At 40.2% G+C, this 18997-nt stretch overlaps 1 protein-coding gene across 1 annotated transcript in view; it reads left to right on the top strand.

The window, feature by feature from the left end:
- AIG1 (androgen induced 1) overlaps positions 1 to 18997 on the top strand; it is a 130061-nt gene that overhangs the window by 95884 nt on the left and 15180 nt on the right. The gene's annotated exons all lie outside the window — the stretch shown is intronic.

Below are 18997 nucleotides of genomic sequence, written 5' to 3'. Positions count from 1 at the left end.
GCCTTCGGGTCTCCAACTCCTTTGTCCCAGCTTTGGAACTTGAATTACTGCTGGTTTTACAGTCAGGGTGGAGTTTAATATGAGAGAGTGCTGGAGTGTGTGCGGATCAGGGGAGGTTCAGTGAGCCCCTAAGGTGTATGTCGTTGGAAGTTTTAGGAAAAAAGACCCTAAGGAGGTTAGTAGGTAGCTGATATTTAGGAGACCAAAGGAGAGATCTGAGCTCCTTTTGTTAGAAAGAGACCAGGTTCAATATGCTGAGTTTGGATGACTCTGGAACAGCTGCTGGTTGTGGAGAAATTGCTCCTTACAGGAGGAAGGAAATTTTGTAGGCTTGCCTTGCAGAAATCTGTCATTCTTTCGTGGAGCTAGGGGAGAACAGATTAGTTTTTGAACAATGCTAGAGCTGGCTTCTCTCATTATTTACCAATCTTAATGGTATATTCTGGCTACAGTGTTTTTCTCAGCCTATTAAATTTGGCTGCACTAAATCAGAGTGAATTTATAATCCTTAACTTTTGGAGGGGGGAGAGGAGAAAGGCAGATGAGTACAGTCCTTCTTACAGAAGATTGTCATAAAAGAAGTGTGAATTACCCTCTAGCCTCTCATGCTATTGAAAATTTGATTTGAATGACATTTTCAAGGTGTTGTTTCTAAGACATTTAGCAATTACCATTCATCCATGAATGTTTAGTGAGATGAATAACAAAAGGCAGTCTAGAATTCATAGGAGGAAGTGTTTTAAATAATAACACTTGGCAAAAAACACTGTGCTAAATTCCCTTGTATGTCTAAATGGCACCTCATTAATCTAAGTGGTTTTAGGTAATCCAGTCATTGTGAAAAAGATTATTTGAGCCACAGAAGTAGTGATATCATTTCCATTTGTATATGGACTGAAGGAGTCATCTGACTATATCAAATGCAAAACCATATTATGGCAACAAAGCTTTGAAGGAAATAGAATAGGTCCTCTTTGTCTAATATTCTTTAGGTAGGTAAAATATAAGAACATTAACTCTGAGTTAACATCCTTTCAGCAAGCAAACATCAGAATTCAAACTTGATGGAGGGAGAGAGGAGGGGGAGCAAAGTGAATCTTAAAGGACTTCATCCCTGGTGTGGAAACCTTGGGAATAATTGACCTGCCAAGGGACACATATATTTGCTGAGTGGTTGTGTATAGGCTTCAATAAAAACTTACAGCAGATTTCTTTCTTAAAATATTATAAGGAGTCAGTATGCCTCTGGAATCCAAAATTCTTTATGAGGATTTTAAGATCCATAGAGCTCTCAAACATATATCCTTATGGTGAAAACAACGTGTGTTATCTTGCAGATGCATGGCACTTTAAGATTGCTAAAATTTAAGGGCCTTTAAAATGATAGGAGTTCTATATGTACAAGTTACTAATGTATCTATGCGTGGACATTATAATGGAAGTACATTATGTAACTTGTAATGAATTTTAAATTTTTGTACTGATAGCACTTTATACTTTGAAGGTATCAAGAGGCTTAATAAAGTCATTAAAAGCTATTTACAACAAAAAATACACCTTCATCTTCAGCCAGAAACTTTTCTTTTTCATATTTGCTGCTTGGTTTTTAAAATTCAAGTTTTTCGTCAAAACTAAAACTGCAGTGTTTTGGGACTTTTACCATTATGGGTTTTCTTTCTCCCATTTTATCTTTCTCCCCATGATTTCCTCTTTTTTATGTCAGCGAATACAAAAAAAGGGATATCCAGAGACTTTCCTCATCTTTTATTATTTCCTAAAAAGAGATTAAGAAAGAATGAAAAGATTAAATGGAAATGAGAAAATACATAGACAGCTTGTGTGTTACGTATTCAGCCTGTGTCAACCTCAAGGCTAAGATACATACATCCTATGCAAATATCATTATCAGTGCTGAACTTTCATCTTATAGTTCAGATATACAAAACTTACATATCTACCAAAGCAATCAGTAACATAAATACTTGTGAATTTCTTAGGATAAGGACTGTTTCCTTATGCTAAAAGAATAGGGTCCTAAGGAAATGCTAAGAACACTTAATAAAAATAGTTTTCTTCCACCTATCCTTTTCTGTAACTTCTGTTTACAGAGTGGGCTTTGACTCATATGTTCACCATCTGTTCTGTTATGTCTATCTGTATGCTTTTGCCTCACACACACTCCCGCTCTAGATGCAAAGTAAGTTGCACATCTCTCATTGAGAAGTAAGCATGGAGCATAAATGGTTTGTGCTGTATTAATAGCAAGAACTGGCACTTTTGATGTGTAATACTTTGTCTCTAATGGCTTCTGCACTTTGCCTCCCCTCCCTTCATTTTCTCTGAGCTTTGTGTATCACTGTCACTTTTTCCTTTTTGTATCCTTGCAAGACTTTGAGAAAACACAGCTTTTCTCAGCGTTAAAAATACCAGTGTTGTGGCTCATTTGCTTTTCTCCAAGTGCACATTCCAAACCTGGGCATCCTTAATCAAGAATGCTTTTCCCCAGCTCTCATGAGCTTTCCTCCTTGGAGGACTTAATAGCTGCCACTGTCTCTAGAAAGCCTGCCTGTCACTTGGGGCTGTGAATGAGGAGGTAGTTTTTGTTGTAGCTGATACTGGAATATCGCATTAAGAAGAAGGATGAGCCGGGGAATTTCTTCCCTACCAAAGGCCAGACAGGACATTCACTGATCAAGCCCTTGTCAACACTTGTCCTCACACCATACAGCAGAAGTGGGAAGTGAATGGAGGAAGTGAATGCAGCATGCATGCAATATGAGGCTGGAAGCAAGAAGGGAATGAGGAATTTTATAGAGGACAGAGAGGTAAAATGTATGAAGAGAAAGAATACTTCAGGTGGTCATGGCTCATCCCAAACAAAGTCAGGGCTGAAGATTTCCTTATTCTCAACAGAATCAACATACCAAAATGGTAGTTGAAGTGAAATAGGAGTCCATAGAGGGCACAAAGCATGGTATAATGCACTGAAGACTGTTGCCGTATTCCAATTAAACTAATTTTTGTTTTCCCACTTTCAGTCCCAAGTAGTCTGAAGACTATTAAATACATCTGGAATTGATAAATGAATGAATAGACTGCCATTTGCAAATCCTCACCCAAAGTGAAAGAATGTGGCTTCTTATTAAATGAGAGATTATTACTGTCCCAGCATAGGCAGCGATGTTAGTGATGAGTCCAGCAGAATTCAGAAGCTTTCTGAATGCTTTGATGAATAGAGTGCTAATGTCCTTGATGAAAAATGAGTTGTAGCAAGATCTTCCAAAGATTTTCTCCTCTTTCTACTATATTTCTGTCGCACTAGATGTATCTGTTCTTCACACAGGAATTCTGGTAGGCACTGAAACTTTTTTTTCAATATCATTGGTCAATTACTTTACCACCAGAGCTTGTCACATATTAAATTCAGACTACTTCTTAAGGAAATACGACTTTTCAGATGAAATCAAACACATACTTAAATTATTTTTTTATTTTTAAGGGAAAAAACAAGAAATATTTTTTGCAAATATTTTTTCTTCCAAGGTAGAGAAAAAATAAAAAGCCAAATCCACAGTTTTCATTTCTCAAAAATAGAGGCTGTTTTAATAACCTTCTCCCCCCCAAAGCAGCTGTAAACAATTGATTTTAATATCTTATCATCTGCAATTCTCAACTCTTAGACAAGCATTTATGGGTTAGAGGAGCTTTTGACCTCTCCCAGATGCAGAGTGAGACAGACTCTCCACTTTTTGGCCAAGACAGTCCATCATCTGTAAAATACACTTGGAAAAACCAATAGAGAGTTCCTTAAGACCTGCTTGGGAGAAATGACTGAAACAGTTCCAACATTATGCACTCAGGCCATCAGCACCTCACCCAGGCCCAGTCACAAGGCAGGGCTTCAGAGAGACATATTATGCACCACCATCTATTAAATCTCCTCTGAGCAGAGCAAGAGAGAACTGTTTGCCTGTGAGAAGGAGCATTTATCTCAGCCACAAGTAGAGTGATCAGTAGAGAAGGTTTCCTGAAGGATCAAGATGCAGTTCTTAGTCCTGCCACTTATGTAATGTGCATGAATAATTTACAATTTTTTTAACTCAGTTCTCTCTCTTTTTGAAATGCACACAGCACATTGCTACCTTCCAGGAATGTTAGAAGTTCATTAATGTTTGTCAGGTACTCAGCTACTGTGTGGGAGAGGTAAAATGAGTGTCTGTATAGATAGTGCTTGTGGCACAAGGGTGTGTAGCATGTCCGCAGCCATCATGAGGTCATCCACCAGTGCTACTAGAGTCATTTCTACTCCTTGATCCCATCTGAAGGCTGGCTGAGAGGAGACCAAAGTGCCAGTTTTTATTAGCTTCTGTAGACTTGTGGTCGTTCCTGTTCGCAAATATGTTGTGATTTTTCCTACGAAGGGGAGGTTGGAAACAGTACAGGAACTCCATCCCAAATATCATTGTAATGTTCCTGACTCCCTAACCTACTACTTCATCCTTTCTGCTTTCTGCTTCCCAACATGTATCTAGCTGAAGAGATGCCACGAATCCTTGAATCCAAACCATATGAGTCACTGGGCATGCATGCTGCTAACCCTGGGCTCACATTCATGGACCCTGTCTAAAGTTGCCCTGGAGCTGAAGTCCATTAGTTTTAAGTCCCAGTTGTTCTCTGCTTTCACCAGCAGAGAGGGGTCAGGACAAGGATAAATTTCTCAGGCAACAGCCCAAGTATTCCTTTGGCCTTTTTGTGTTTCCTCTAGCATGTCTATCTTGACATTTACAGAGGCAGATGCGCTCACATTTAATAAAAAGATTTTAAATAGTCTGCTTTGATTGGGTGTCTAAACTGTTGGATTTTATCCATGTAATTTTCTTCTCTTGCTGCCATGAATATATGATGTCAGTACTTTCAAGCCCTTATGTAGCTGTGGACCTCAATCCAGGAGTCTTCAGAGTTTGACCTCCTGACACTGGAGACATGGTGAAGTGGGCTAAGCCCAGTATAAGGCATTGCCAACACCTACATTCCAGTGCAAAATCTATCATTGATTTCCCATTGATTTGGTTTAGACAAGATGCTTTTACTTTCTTTGTGTGCATTTCCTCACTGATAAAGTTTTTTTATATATTTTCCTATCTCACAAAAATTTAATAAAAGTTAATTAAAGTTTTTATAAAGTTTACTGACAATCAGAAATTCTTTTAATTACTAGTAAAACTAATGGTGTACCACCATCACAAGGAATTATAATATGGTAATCCCTGCTGATCCCATGGTAACTATGAGTTATCTAGGGTCTCTTAATCTATTTTCCAGCCCTGTTTGCTAAGAATTCTGCTTTTTTTGTTTTGATTTGCTTTTTTGTTAGCAGTAAAATGGCAAAACAGTAAAATGGTAACTGTTACTCCAGATACAAGAGAGCTGTATCATGCATTAGAGCAGGTACTAGAGCTGTCTATTTAAAGTTTAGAATTTATCTAAGGACCAGAATTAAGTCCTTTTTATAGTAGCTCTGCTGGCCTTGGACAGTTCATCAGCATGGCAATTTTTTCCTTATGTTTTAATTTTTTTCAAGAGTGGATAGGTTTAAGAAGTTGGCTCAGGGCTGAAGAAAGTCCCTAGAAAAAAGACCCCACAGTTTTGTAGGCCAGTTGATTACTCAATAGGTCAAATAATTAAAATACGAATACCAGTCAACTGCCATATATCTTCTGCAGAAATGCTGTTATGAAGTCCAGTAACACAGTAAGCATGTATTATAGCAGAAGAAGAAGAGGAGAAACAAAAGGATTTAAGTTAGGAGTCAGGCATGGGTGTACATCATGTAACGTGTCTGTCAAGTGCTGTTGCCAGTAAAATGGGCCGGGTTCGATCACCTAGGTATTCTTGCTGAAAGTAACCCTGGTTCAAGACCCTGCCTAGAAACTTGCAAAAGTGAATTGCATGTTTGGGTGCCCCTAATAAGCAGTGCTTAACTACTTGCTAGCAATGACTCCATGGGCTTAAAGCAAAGAGAACCTTTTTGGTGGGGAGAAGAAACATGTAACATGGCAAAGCTGGTGATTAATAAATCAACAATATTAGGTAAGACTCTTCTCCTCTTAGCATGTCTTGGCAATAGTCTTAAGTCAGTCTTCCTTCTCAGGACTGGGGGAGTAGCATCCTTCCTTGCTTTTTCCATCATGTACTACTGGCAAAGATACGACTTTGAATAAGTCTGTCTTTCAGCTAGTGCAGCTGAGGTGACTGCAGCTCTGGAGAGAGATGCCTTAACCAGACTTTCTCAGCTAAATTGCTTTTTTCAGGAGATCTCATTCTCTTGTCTAGATTTTTGGGCCCACCTAGCAAACTTCTCTAGCTTCTACACCAGCACTCTGGATGGATACAGTTGAGGCAGTTATCCTGTCCTTCCATTATCAACAAGGATAATTTTATTGTCCCCTCCCAGTGGATAATGTTATTGCTGTGGAACCAGAGTGCTCTTAACTAAATACACATTTTTGCCTTCCTAACAGACTCCATCCTCCAGTATAAGGCCTCTGTAAATCAGATAGTCTCAAGCAACAAATGTATGTAGCGCTCTTCCTTTTTTATACAGCTTTACTCTGCAGTTCATATAAGTATTTTAGTTGCAACAGAACAGTGTTATAGCTAAGATTATGCAATGTATCTAGTTAATGGACAGTCTGTCCCAACATAAAAAGCATTTCCATAAATTTCCACCTCAAACATAGATTTACACACACTGTGTTCATTAGCAATAAGAAACTTGCTTTAGTGGTTTGCATGTAGAACTATGGCTATCCTGTCATCTCTCTGTTCCTCAGCTGCAAAATGGTGACCAGCATTATATGGCTGTTGCATTTATAAAATGCTTTGAGAATCTGAACAAAAGAGACTTCTGAAGTAAGCAGTGTCAAAATGCTACTGGTCAGGGCAGTTCAGCTGTCCTTTTCTACCCTGGCCCACGGGAGCCAAGGGGTGAGTGTCAAGACCATGTACAAAAAGCAGCAACTTTTTACGAACCTGATCTTGCTGGGCAGGGGAGAGGGAACAAGAGATATTGAAGGCTGACAGGAGTGGATATAAAGGCCAGTAACCAAATACTGAGGCATTTGGGGTCATAGGCTCATAGAATCACAGAGTCACTGAGGTGGGAAGGGACCTCTAGAGATCATCTGGTCCATCCCCTCTGCTCAGAGCAGAGTATGTTGCTCAGGACCATGTCCAGTTGGGTTTTGAGTATCTCCAAGGATGGAGACGCCACAACCCCTCTGGGAACCTATTCCAGTGTTTGATCACCCTTACAGTAAAAAGGTTTTTTCTCTTATGTTTAAAGAAAAAGTGTCATGAGCCACTTCCATGTCTGGGTGACTTCAGTCCCAATACTGGCATCCATCCCCCAACATGGAAGAGGTCAGACCAGCTGAAGGATGCATAGCAAAACTTTACAGTTGCCTCATTTTATAGCAGGTGTTGCAAAGGAAGTTCTTTATTGAATCCATGTGGTGACAGGGGAATACAGGTAAATCTTCTAATACCAGAAAAATGTATTATGTTACCACATGTATCACCAAACTAATAAATTTCTCAGACCACATTAAGCAGGGTTCTACGAAGGAGACCAAGGGATACCTCACATTAAGTACTTAAGACCTCAGCCGATTTGATATTGCTGGGAGGCCAGAACAGAAGTCATTGAGGAATTTACTCCATGGCAGGCGCTGCAAAGCCAGGCAGAGCTGGAACTCCTCCTTCCCCCAAGGCTCCCCAGGGTACAAAACCACTTGTCCCATTACAAACCTCCCTCTCACCTACAGGTTCTCCCAGGAACCACTGACCTTACATATGTGGCCACTTTGCTCCTTTACTTGCTAGGAAAAATGCAACCATGTGGCAAGAAGGAGAATTGCATCCCAGCTCCAGCTCTTCTTCCTTTTCCACTGCTGAAATAGAAAAGCTGTGCAGGCCACTGATACCTCAGTGAGATCAGGCCGACTGGGTATGGCAGTGTTAGTGAGGGAAGCAGAGACAGGCATACCAAGGCTACGGTGAGCAGAAAAAAATCAGGCCAGACTCTGCAAGACAACACAGAGCAGCCTATAGCATTATTATTGTTGGTGTCACTGCTTCACGGGACACTAACCGTGCCAGAAACCTTTGCTATCATATGTCTTCAGAGTCACAGTCCTCTTGAGATATTGATATATTGCCCATCACTGCAATCCTCAAATAGGCATTTGACAGCAGGAGATAGGAGTCTCTTTCCCATACAGAGACCTTATCAGGTTCTGCATTATCTGCATTAAGGCAAGATTACTTATGTTTGCAGAATCAAAAGTCTAAAAAAGAAAGGAAATGTAAAAGATAAATGCTGTATGGCAGTGTTAAGGCCAGTCTTATTTACATCCTGTATATTACTATTTACATCCTGTATTTAGTAAACACACGCAGAAATATGTTTAAAGATTTCTATATTGATGTCCATATTTACTCAGAAAAACAGGTAAGTAAAAATGTGTTCTATACAAGGAATATAAGAGAAAACTTAATTTCATATTTGTTGACATTTTATACTGTAGCTGTATAATCTTGAGATTACGTGATTTGTGAGTAATCTTGTAAATTTGAGAGTTTGTTTTCAGCTCTCATCTTATAGCAGGGGTGGTTCACAGAAGATATGTAATAGAGCCTTAATTCAAGCACGAATGAAAGGCAAAACACCTCTTCCTCCACCCTTCTCACCAAATGTGTTACCTTTGCATGCTTGTCCAAACCACACTTTAACCATGCAACATATTCAGAGTTTAGAAAGGTGTGACATTATCAGGATTCACACGTATCTTAGAAAAGGGCAAACACTTTCTTGCATACTATACTGGTTAACACTGAGATTTTTCTCATTCTAAGCACGTATATGAGTGATTTAATGTGATACCATTTGTAAAAAAGTATGCCACCCTCTTGAGACCCTCGTATTTATCTGCTTTCAATTACATTTGAAGTATTCAGAAAGTCTCCTATACTAATCCCATCCAACTTGGAAGCCACATAGCTCATGCATGAGGCTGTCAAACATGAGTAGTTGCAGATGTCAATGCACCAGTGGCAGGATTCCGGGAAGACAGATCAAGGCTTAGTCACTGAAAAATACATGCCAGCACATCTCAGATACATAGCATTGTAGCACCTCATAAGGAAAACGTGTCATGACAGGAAATCAATAACCTCTTGGAGGCGATCTGTTTTTGAAATATTCTTGATTAATTATGCCAGGGTGTGTTTGGCAACATTGCCTGATCCAGTATTAACCTAATGCTTTTTGCATGAACACTATTGTAACTAGCCTCATAAGTCAAAGCCGATGGTTCAAGTCAGGTTTTAAAGGGTGAGATTATAGGTTTTGTAATGTCTTTATGTCAGACAATGCTACCTTTACTATGATGTGTAGACTTTTACTGATCAATCAAAATAACAATTGTTTTAACATAAATGATAAGTTTTAGAACTAATTGCATTTGAAACGCAATGATTCACATAGGTAAAGTATGTCACAGAGTGGGTAAAATATGCAGGGAATGTCGGTGTGTTTGCATGACAGAAGATCTTAGTTCAGGGTGTTCCTCAGTTTTGTTTGCTCACATCCATTTGCAGAGGAGAAGAAGCTCTCAAAGACACGCAAGCAGAGGTAAACCTCCATCTTTCTTCCCCCACCTGCCTGCACAGCCTCATTTTACCCCTCAACAAAGTTTCCAGTTGCATCTGCTGCCCACTATGCCCGCCACAAATGCAGGGCACCAGCCCATGCCTCCTTCCTTCCTTACTCTCCCACCACATACCCGCACTTCTCAGGACCCCAGCACATGCTAACACTTGCTCACCCACCTAAAGCAAACCACTCCTGGCCCTACTGATCTTGTGCTATCTCGAGGCCCTGCTTTGGCCTGACTTCCATGTCCAGAGCAGGGAGTACAAGTCCAGGAGGGTTTTTTTCCTGCAGCAGGGACTGTCCACAATGCAGGGGTGCCAAGCTGGGAGCTGCTGCACTGCCCAGCTACAGCTTACCACTGCCATTAGGTCCATCAGCAGGAGCTGCCTAGTTACAACTGCAACTCACAGCATAGCACAGCGTGTTCACAGAGGCTGGAGGAAAGTGGAGCTGATGCAAGTGTAGTGCTCCAGCCATTGGCATGTGTACCATTGCTTGATAAGCTCTTTCCTAATGCATCTCTGTCTCGTAGTGAAATACTTGCGGTTTAGAACATATAGTGCAAGGCACATCATGCAAAATTGACTACAGACAGATTGCTGGGGGCAGTAATGAGACCATGCTCATGTTAGTCTACTACTGCTTTCTGTAATACAAGAGGGAAAAGGCTTAGGAGGTTATGTCACGTCCTAGAGTTTATTAAATTGTTTGCACGTATAATATATAGAAAGAATTAAAATAAGCATAATGACAATATCTGTGAGATAAATTGTTTGAACCAAGTTGCAGATAAGTTGCAGTCACCGTGTGATAGACCCAAATTTGACCTTTGGCTACCTTACCTGCACAACACCCAATAAATCCATCTCTTCAGTAACCACCTCCAAGATTTAAATTTCCGAGTAGCATCAAAGAGCCACCATTTGCAAAAGAAACAGCCAAAGAATGGATTCTTGATTTTCCCAAATGTGGAATTTCTTTCCCCAAATTACAGTGGCCTGAAGCCCGGGACAAGCAATATTCAATCCTGGACCTGTGACAGATTCAAAGTCCAATGTCTTCAGGTTAGAAAGAGTATCCTTTTGCTATCATAAAGCAAAAAATATCCTTCTGTGAAAGTCTCAGTGCTGCCCCTGGTAGATTGCGAGATATTAAAATTTAACATGGCACATTTTATGTATAGATAAGCTTTTCAAGTAATTTAAAAAGATTTAGAAAACATATTGATACAAATTATTTTTCCTTCTGAGGCCTGTGCAATTGGACTCATGATATGGAAGGAGCTGGCTTTTCAGGAAGAGGAGTACTGTTTTTTCCATATGAGTGAAAGTAAACCATTTTAAACCATTTCTAAAATATATTTGCAAACTTTCTTTAGTGACATTTATACTATGAATACATGAAGCTCAATGATTTTACTAGCACTCCTTCAGCATGACCTGCATAAACACACAGCAATCATGTAAATTAAATCTCTGTGATACACGTAACTGTATATGTGTAATACTGATTTTTATGGATTATTGTAAGAAACAAGGAAATATTTCTTTGGCTTGATATACCTTTCTGCAAATGGTAGTTTGAGAAGTCCTGAGGCAAATGGTTTAGCTGGTAAGAGGCAAATAAGCTGAACAAAATATGTAGAAAAAAATACTTTGCATAATATTGTGATTAATGACAGTGTTACCTTCACTGGGCATGTGTGTGCATGCGTACATTCAAAATTGTTAGTGGAGTGTTTTTCAAAGTGATTTTGTGGCAAAAATAATGACTTGAAGTTGAAAGTAAATTGGGGTTCACAGGGCTGGCTTATCTGTGATTGAGTGCACAGAACTTGAGCTTTGATAATTGCACTTGTATTGTAAAAGTCTCTTAACAGTATTGTAAAAGTCTCTTAACAGTAATGACCATGTGCATTGCTGGGAGCTGACCAGGGAGTCTGGGTACATCACTGAATCCCAGATAGTGCCAAGAACAGAAAGCCTAGCTAAAGGATCCCAGCGAAAGGAGAGAGATGACTTACATGACACTGTACTTTGCATGTGTTTAATGATGTGTTCAGTCCCATGAGAGCTGGGTATGTGACAAACATTAGAAGTAGTTATATTGAATTGAATTGATAATTGAATTATGCAGAGTTAAAGAAGATTAAACATGTGGCATGACAATGCAGTTTCGGTTGGCAACATAGGACTGGCTTTGCGTAGTTTTGCCATGCCAGCAGTTCCCCGCCTCCATCTCATTTCAAGCCCAAGTGACCAAGATTTTGCTGTGTCTCAAGTGAAGGCATTAGATGTACCTGCTACATATACTGATGGATATGAAGGGAGGACCTATGGCGACTGAAAGAGATCAAGACAGAAGCAAGAAGGCATCACCATGGGAGTTACTGAAGCAGGGCCAGGAGGACGCAGAGGGAGTCGCTCGGGCTGGCAGAGCAGGAACTGCGAGAAAGCAGCTGGAAGCAGCCAGAGCTGACTGGAGAGGGATGGCTCAGAGGGAGGCGACTGGAGAAGTCTCCAAAAACAGAGGGAACCAGAACAGAGGGTAGATCAAGGTAAAAACTGAGAGGACCAAGATGGCTCAGGGCTATAAATTCAAGTGAATAGAGGGGGTTTCTTACCAATATTTTGTTACTTTTCTATACATGCTTGCTGGTTTTAGGCTAATACACTGGCCTGGAACTGAAGATTAAAATGTGGTTCTCAGTTCCTCCATGGCTACCCTATATGACCTTTAGTGAGTCATTCCACCTCGTCTTCCCATTCTGCAGAAGGGAGATAGGGTGTCCTGTCCCTACAGTACTCCTGTGAGGGCATCTTTCATAATACTTTTGGGGTGCTGAAATGCTTCAGTGGTTGGCATTGAGGAAATTCTGTAGTAAAACACCTTTATATAACCTCCCTGATGCTAACACAGTCCCAGGGGTGAGATTAGACTGATACTGATATTTTAATATTTAGTATATAGTGCCTATATCAGAAACAAGGAGAATGAACCTGTCAACATTAGGTATGCATGGAGAAAACGATTATACAATTCCTATTAAATCAGATGTACTGTGCCCGCTATACGTATCTACAGAAAAGAAGAGAGGGAACAGCATTAAAGAGGAAGTGTTCATTTTCTTTTCAGAGAACACTACACTCTTATATTGATTGAAAATGGTTTTCTCTGGCTCGTGTGTTTTGTGGCATTGTATGGTATTGGTCTTTGTTTAGATCTTATAATACTTCTTCCTCCCTTCAACCTACAATAATAATTAATGAGCTGTCTGTGGCTGCCTTGGAGTGCATCCTGTGCTTCAACGTGTCTAAGTTAATAGTCATAATTTCTCATTTGTAAAAGGAAAAGTGCTACCAGCACTTTCAGTCTCAGAAGGGTTCAGACTCACTCAAGGATTCCAATTTATTATACACCCAGTTCTGATATCCTGCTGCTCTCTTTATGGATTAGGCTGCCTTGGTAGAAGGTATCATCCTTCAGATGACACATAAATACTCTCTTGCCAGCTGTTCCTTTCTGAGAAGTTTCTCAACAAGTAAATCATAATCATGCCTCTAGTTTTACAAGTTTGTGATCAGGTTCTCTACTTAGCTCCACTAGGAGAGTGTAGAAAATGCAGCTTTATTACTACTATTACTCTGCAGATGGTGCTGACTACAACTGGAGAGATTTTTAGGTCTGTCAGTATTGGTTTCTAAGGTGAATACAATTGTAGTGATTTTTAATTAAGAGGAATAGACATAGGTTATTTTGCTGATAGTTTCTAAAACACCTTTAAACGCAAAGTGTTATGCAAACCCCTGAGAAGTAAGAAAGAGCTGCAGATGGATTGCTTCATTCATTCTGATATGCAGCAGCTGTTTAACAACACATAATCTGCATGTGAGCTCAGAAGAAGTAGTGAAACATCACACTGATGGAACTAGAATTTAGAAATGAATTCAGAAAGACAGGAAACAATCATAAAAACTGGAATTTGGTTGTGACAGCAAGAGGTTAGGAACATAGGAATTGCTGCTCATTGTCACACCACTGGTCTGTCTAGTCCGGTAACTTGTCTCTGAGACAAACCACTATTACCTCTTTGAGAGAAGGGTAAGAGACCCACTTAAGGGATCTTAACATCCTTTATCACTTTTGCTGTCTTAGAAATGTTCTTGAGTTTATATCCTTAGTGGCCACAGGTTACCACAATGTTGGAGTTATTATTGTTGTAACTGCATTCAAAAGGTACAACCTCCAGTATCCTTGACCACTGCAGTGGGGAAGGGAAACTCAGTTTTAGCACCACAGCAGCATCCAACATATAGATCCCCTCTGAAATACTCCCATCCAACACACTGGCTACTGGAAATGGAGAAAGAAGGTCAGGTTTTCAGAGGGAGCCCAGTTGATCTCCCCTCACTGAGCCTACCAGAGGCTCCAGAGTGGACATCATGGCCAGATTGCCCTGATGCACTTCTCAGGTGTCTGGCTGGTAACTCTGGCTTCTCAGGCCATTTAATAAACATGCTGCTCTGCCACCCTCCTGTGCTACCTATCCTAGTGCAACTCTGCCAGTCACCTGCCTTCGCACTCATGTCTATGGATACCTACTTAATGGCAATAAGAACAAGCAGTTATTCCAGGGCAGTATTTTTAACTTATTCTGTGGAGACACCAGCACTTCCAGGATTCGCATGATCCGTTGGTTAAAATTCTAGTGACATCAGAGTTTCAAAGCCTCCTTTCTTGCCACTGGATTTTGCTGACTCTTAAGAGCATGGGCTGAATGGCATACTTGCGCCCTCTCAATGGAGGGAGTGGCAGGTCCACGGGATTTCCACTGTAGCCTGTAACCTGTAGGTTTTAGTCTGATCAAATTGAGTAATAAGTTGTAGTTTTCTGTTGCTTAAAGTGAATTAATCACAATCTGTGTGACTTCCCAAACAATTTCACCATCACCAAAGAACTTCTGCATACTAACTGGGAATCTCGAAGGACAGATTTTTTTTTCAGTCTGAACTCCTTGTCTTAAAAGTAATTCAGAAGAGTTCCTGCAGATCAAGACTAGGTCACAGTAGTGGAAAGATAGAACTGCCATGGTTTGTGCTAAGGACAGAAGATAACGTATACAAGCTGTCAATTTAGCACCTTTTTAAAAGCTTTAAAATTCACTTTAAAACACAGTTAAGGAAGGAAAAAGGCTAAGCAAGGTATTGATGAAAATAGTGTTAAAAAAAGCAGCACTTACTGGTTGGAAGATAAAACACATAATCAGGCTTTCAAAAGTGAGTATTTAATTTGTCTAAAGACTGTTACGGAACCCATTCTTAATGTATCTGATTTGCATAAAATCTTTTCTTCCAACTACCTGTTGGTATATACCTAAAAATGGGAAAGTGCAGTCCTCCATCAAAACTCAGTTTGTTAAGCTGACAAAGACGTGCCCATTTGTAATACAATTTTCCAGTCTAAAATTTCATTAGGCACATATGTACCATGGGACGAGTGGTACAGCTTTTAAAAATATCCTTTAAGGAACCATTAATGAATATGCCTTTTGAGCGCAGTTTCTCTCAGGAGCAATTGTAATGGTTCTAAGAACTAATCCACCTGCAGCTCTAAGGGTAGTTTATTGCAGCGTGCGCTAATTCAGCTTCACTCAGAAGTTGCTCGTTTGGATATAATCTCCTGAGTGTTTTCAGTATCAAATTATCTGTATGATATCTTGCAAATTCCATCTGGACTTCAAGAGTCAAACTGGTTTCTCTCAATCGTCATGCATCATTACCAGCATTTGAAGGTTCGGCATGTCAAATTTCCTGCCCACCTGCGGAAGCCCACTGCCTCCTAATTTGGTCTGATGCGGCCCATGAAGAAGCCCAGAGCTTTATGTACCCTTGCCCATATGTAGGTGACTGGACCTCAGGAAGCAGTGCTGTCCGGTGGACACAAAATGGGGAGGTAATTGCAGTTTGCTCCTCTGTGGAGAGCAGCATTGGCTAGCAGACCTAACAAGCTAGGGTGATTTGTATATCTTTTTATATATATACATACATACATACATGTATACACACACACACACACTGTATATATATAGCTTGCAGGTTCTCCACATAGCTGGCAGAGTTCTCCACAAGCAAAAAGAGCAGACCAGAATGATTGACCCATGACTGTGCCATTCATTTTTGACATGTCATTTTTCTTTGTAAAGAAAAATCTTTCATTGTAAAGATCTGTGATAATTAAAGTGTCCCGTTTATGTGAATGTATATTTTGGTCACATTAAGGTATTTTTGAAACTTAGCATATATCAAGTCTCAGCCCAGAAATAGGAAATTCCTTTAGTGTGTTGCTAAACAGTTTATCTGCTTGTTGAAGTGGCAGGGAGGTTCAGTGAGCTGCAGGAAATGCTGCGATGGAGGTGACAGACCCCACTGGATCACAGACTACAGGGACAGACAGTGTTTCGGGCGCAAACTGCCATGCAGGATCGGAGCAGGGCGACGCAGCAGATGGTTAATGGGAGTTTACCACAGTACTTCAGCTCACACGACAGTTCTGGCAGTCGAAACACTTCAGAGAGGGATTAAAAATGAGTAAGAGGGCCACTGCCTTTCACACGCCAGAGCAAAAGGAGTTTGAGGACTGGAGGAGAGCCTGACAGCCAGCATGATGGTCACAGCGTGAGAAGCCAACAGGGTATGTTTTCTTGCAAGCAGATACAGTTAACTGAGCCCAGGCTGGGAGGCCCTGCTAAAGGAAGGGCTCAGGAGCTTCCTCGGTGCTGCATGAACATATTGAGTACGCATGGAACGAGTTTCGCCTTCTCAACAGATAGAGAGGGTGCTCCAGTGCCTGGCTGCAAAAGGCCGTACTGATGCACCCCTGTTTTTCTCACACAAGTCTCTGGTGTCGTGCAGTGACACAGGCAAAACTGTCTTTTATGGGAGCAGCTCGTTTCAGTGGGACTAGAATAAGTTATCCAGGTAAAAATGCAGCTTTCCTTATAGATACTTAGCTCGTAGTAAAGAATGCCTTAACAATATAGCATAGTTTAACAGTACTAGCATAGTTTACTACTATTACAGCATAGTACTATACTAGTAATTATACTCTTACTATAAATGTGCCCTTTTCTTAAAGACATTAAGCTTCTGGAAAGCTACTACAGTGGCAAATCATCCCCATCAGTTAAACCTTCCTATTGTTTGAACCACCTCATTCCTAGTCTTCTCTTAAGTAAGCCGAGGGAGATACTTTGACAAAGAAAGTGAGAAATGTGGTACTGTTCTTCCCATGACTGTATCTAGCCTGCCAGTAAGTAAAGCAGATCAGTCCCAGAAACACCAACCAGCCGCCTTTGGTCAGCATAGCGCAATCTTGAACACACAGTTCAAGAAAGCATGAATGCTGTTTTCTCTCTAGGCATCAGATTCCAAATGGCCCAAGTTTATTCAGAGATCAGGTAGTAAAAAAATTAGATGGTATGGAATTTCTGGCCTTTTGCAGCTTCCCAGTCCTGTGCCTCCAAGCACATTTGACCCCTGCTCACCTTTACTAGGCACTAGTCCAAGTGCCAGTCTGATTCAAATCTGGTATTTAATAGCTCCAGAGTTTTAATTGGCACTGTTAGACAGAAGGTATCCCTGCTTACAAAATTTCATGATTTTTAAATTAAGGTTTTTGGAGGGGCTGTGTAGAAAAGGGAAATAGTATCTTTGGTGTAGTTTGGGTAAAGCATCTGAAACAGTTTTTTAAAGTGACAGTTTCACTAGAACATTTTTAACAAAAATTCATACTCTGGATTTTTAAAACTGCAGTGCTTGCAGGTAGAAGCTGCATTTGCTATAACTGATTGAAATTAAAGATATATGTTTCTGCTTTTTCTCCTTACACTTTTGATTACACTGTGCTTTTGACTAGATTTTGTACATGAACTCTTCAGTGATATAACTCATTATCTTCTTTTTCCCTTGCCTTTTAGAAAACAGCATAAGGGAGAATTTAGGAAAATAATCACCTATTTTATTGTATAACCAAAGAAACTGGGGGATGAGAAAAGGACTCAAGATTAGGGGACAGTTATTGAAATGATTTTATCTACTTTTTAATTTGAACGCTGTTGAGTTATTGTTGTCAATGAAGAGCACATCAACAAGAAATATCTAAAATGGCAAGCAGATTTCAGTTGAGAAATACAGTACACAACCTCTGTAACTATCATATTTATAGAGAACAGTTGAGACTAAGTGACTGGATCACAAGCATACATCATAGAAGAAATACCAAGGCTGGTTTTTAGAGTTAACAGTCTTTGTTGCTATCTGTTTTTTTCCCTGAAATATTATGGAGCCAGAGCAGGAGACATTTACAGAGCCTCCAGCTACGCTGCTTTTGGGGGGTATATAGAGTGAAGTACTGACCTCTGCTTAAAGACCTTTTTTGTACAGATGCAAGACTTGCAAGTGAATCTCCAGGGCTTGCCTTACTGTCAGCCCCTGTTAATGGACTCTGAAGGTATTGCTCAGTTAATAGACCTTTCAACTAATAGTGGGTGCCTCTTTCGCAGACCACATATAAAACATCTATGCATTCCCTTGATGATAATTTATACTGTTTAAAGGGATGGGGACGGAACAAGTTGTTAAAAGAGGAAGAAATTGAAAGCTCCCCTAACTGCTGTATTATCCACCTGACATTCTCCAAATGCTAGTCATTAATTACTAATGTATTGAAAATCAGAGCAGTTATCCAATTCAAATTATCTTACATTTGTGAGCCAGAGCATTTCCATTATCTTATCATTTCCCATTCAAACAATTCTTCTTTATCCACAGTTGTTAAAGGCTCAGAACCCCCGCTCTGTTTTGTCTCATTTAGACCTGTTATCCCCACAAAGATATTTCTGCTTTATGCCCATCCTACCTTCCTGTTGGCTAAAATTTGAGTGGATTTACAGTGTAATTCTTAGAAATTCAGCCCTCCAGCTCCCCCCAAACTACGCATGCACATCTGATGGCAGAATGTGGCCTTAAGCAATAACATTTTTTTCCAATTTGTGAGCCAATGTTAGGAAAGGATTGAACCTGGTTTAAGGTTTAAGCTGCTCTTGCAATCCTTGCACCTGCAGACCTCCCACTGAACACAGCAGGAGATTTGTGTGCACAGTCAGAGTAATTTCAGGGCCAAGTTCTCAACCAAACGTACTCCTTGAAAGCTAACAGAGACACACCAGTGATCATTTGGGCCCAAGCTGGCAAGGCAGTATGTGTTTCTGGAGTCACCAATAAT

Source organism: Apteryx mantelli, chromosome 3, assembly GCF_036417845.1.
Source record: "Apteryx mantelli isolate bAptMan1 chromosome 3, bAptMan1.hap1, whole genome shotgun sequence".
In the NCBI taxonomy this organism is placed as follows: domain Eukaryota; kingdom Metazoa; phylum Chordata; class Aves; order Apterygiformes; family Apterygidae; genus Apteryx; species Apteryx mantelli.
This window is presented reverse-complemented; position numbering and strand designations above follow the sequence as displayed.